The following is a 2610-nucleotide window of genomic DNA, read 5'->3' as shown; positions in this document are numbered from 1 at the left end:
TCAAGAGGTCATACGCAAAGTTTCATGCTTTCTTCAAAATTTGAACGATTTTCATGCTTAACAGCTCCACTATATTCCCAGTTTAAACTTCGCAATGCTTGGATTGACGATGCACGTTTTTTTTCAGTGTCGTTTATATTATATATATATATGATAAATTTAAATAGCCGATCTGCCAATTATGACGTTATGGCAATTATGACGTCATTTCATTTTTGCGTTATATCTTCAGGAGATTAATGCATATACGCTGACACAGACACTCGCCTTAATGATTATTAGAAGAAATAAAATATGGATAAATTTGTTTAAATTATATTGATATACTAATACTTTTTATATCATACTTCCACATTTCATATGTTTCTGGTTTTTTTTTTAAATATCACAAAGGCGAAAAATGATGAATCCATCAAAGTTGAGTTATATTGTATATATACACGCCACTGTGCTGTATTGACAAATTAACAACACAAAGAGAAGTTTTTTCTCAAGATCAACCGTAAGTCAATTTGACAAATATTTATTAACTTATAAAATAACTATAGGTTTTTGAGTGAAATCCGTGTATTTCCGAAACAAAGTTTACACAACACATGCCTATATACATAATTCTTGTATTTCAGTTGATGGTGTAGTTTTAAATCTACATTTCTATGCAGTGGTGTAATCGAATACATTCTCTATGCAATCCTCTCCTGCATAGTGTACATGCAGTTTGGCTTCGTCGCCTGATTCCTCCGCGAGCACGGCTAGAGCATACGCAACAGTCTTTTTCTTCCGTCGCGGGAGGACGTCTACATGACATCTCCTCGGTCTCGGTCTTGCTTCCTGTGCATCGGACTGAACTCCAGCTAAATTTTCTATGACCATCTGAATAAACTTAAGTCTTGATACCACTCTATCCGACGTGTTGTTCCTATATAAAATATACGCATTCATCGTGATTCGATGAAACAGATGCAATACCACTTTTTTTCTAAACATTTTTATTATGTCGAACGCAGCTCTATGCGCTCATCACAGCGTCAGACAAATCGACAGCTCCCATCTACCTATTATATTGGTGAATGATGTTTGGGCGTCCGGTCTGCAGCTCCTGAGCAGGAAGGAAAGTGCTCAATATACGCACTGGTTTTTTACCCACTTCGTCTTTGTACGCTACACAAAGAACATCTCTCTGGAACATGTAGATGGCAGTGCCAGCCTAGTGGTATGCCTGCTGAATGTTACGCGGCATTGGGCGATTTTTTCGCAATGTTCCCGTTACATAGGTATTGCGTGTTAAAAGACGTGATGCAAGATTAAGAGAAGAAATATATTAAGAAGAAATAGCTATCACAGAATACATGGTAGCCTTTGTGAAACAGGGAGGTTTATCTGAAGAGACTTTCCAAGACTTGAGTTCCTTGCAACTCTCCTCTTGGTGTTGGATCAAATTGTCGCCCTCTGTAAATCCAGTTGCCGCTTCACACAGCATCCGGAACTTGATACCGAATTTGGCTGCCTTGGTTGGGATATACTGACGCATTATACTATGACCTCTTGCAGACACTAGCGTCTCGTTGACACATAGCTCTTGATTGGGTATCAAAAACCTTTGAAATATTCTGTTAATAAAGGTCAACAGTGGTTTGAAGCGTGCAGCTGGATCATATGCTGGATGCTGCAAAATAATGAACCATTCTAATAAACATGTCACATAAAAAACTGTATACATCGTACATTTTTGATAAATTGCCAAGCCTTTTAAACCGTATCGTTTTACAACATTCAGGGACGGCAAATTAGCTTAACAATTTCATAGAGGGAAGTATGAGAGACCTTTAGTCTCTGTTATTTAATGAATGCTCACATTTCCTATTTTATATAAAAAACATAAAAACTATGCCTAAGCTTTATCACTCAATAACACATACATGTCTGTTTGCCAATCTCCGATAATCAGACACGTGCAGGAACTAACTTTAAGATGTTTTGGAATGTCTTCCTAGAAGAAACTGTCTTAAACCAGAATTGAAGTTGGCTCGGTAACATCTAATTCCAATACTCTTCTATGGATGTCTTTCTAACATTTCCCACGTTAAAAGATATGTCCAAAAAGGATTTAAACGTCTGTACTGTCAATAGTTTCCATCTATGCAGTCGTGCGAACCTGCCTAGATTTTCTGTCGTTCGAAGATAATTCCTCGCATAGCTGTCAAAGTAATAAATACAGATACATGTAAATGACAATAAAATTACAGTTAAGGAATGGATAACGTTTTTAAAATATATGTACTGCATGCTACTGTAGATCGGTATTATCAAATACTTGTATGCAGTTGATAGATATTGTCAAATATACGTATACAGTAGATCGGTATTATCAAATACACGTATACAGTAGATCGGTATAATCAAATACACGTATACAGTAGATCGGTATTATCAAATACACGTATACAGTAGATCGGTATTATCAAATACATGTATCCAGTAGATAGGTATTATCAAATACACGTATACAGTAGATCGTTATTATCAAATACACGTATACAGTAGATAGGTATTATCAAATACACGTATACAGTAGATCGGTGTTATCAAATACACGTATACAGTAGATCG

General features: G+C 36.2%; 1 pseudogene; it reads right to left on the bottom strand.

The window, feature by feature from the left end:
- Window positions 1-490: 490 nt before the first annotated feature.
- On the bottom strand, window positions 491-1829 carry LOC138309329 (piggyBac transposable element-derived protein 4-like; annotated as a pseudogene).
- Window positions 1830-2610: the final 781 nt, after the last annotated feature.

The sequence above is a fragment of the Argopecten irradians genome, chromosome 15, assembly GCF_041381155.1.
Source record: "Argopecten irradians isolate NY chromosome 15, Ai_NY, whole genome shotgun sequence".
NCBI lineage: Eukaryota > Metazoa > Mollusca > Bivalvia > Pectinida > Pectinidae > Argopecten > Argopecten irradians.
The sequence above is the reverse complement of the archived record's forward strand: the minus strand, read 5'-3'. Positions and strand labels throughout refer to the sequence as shown.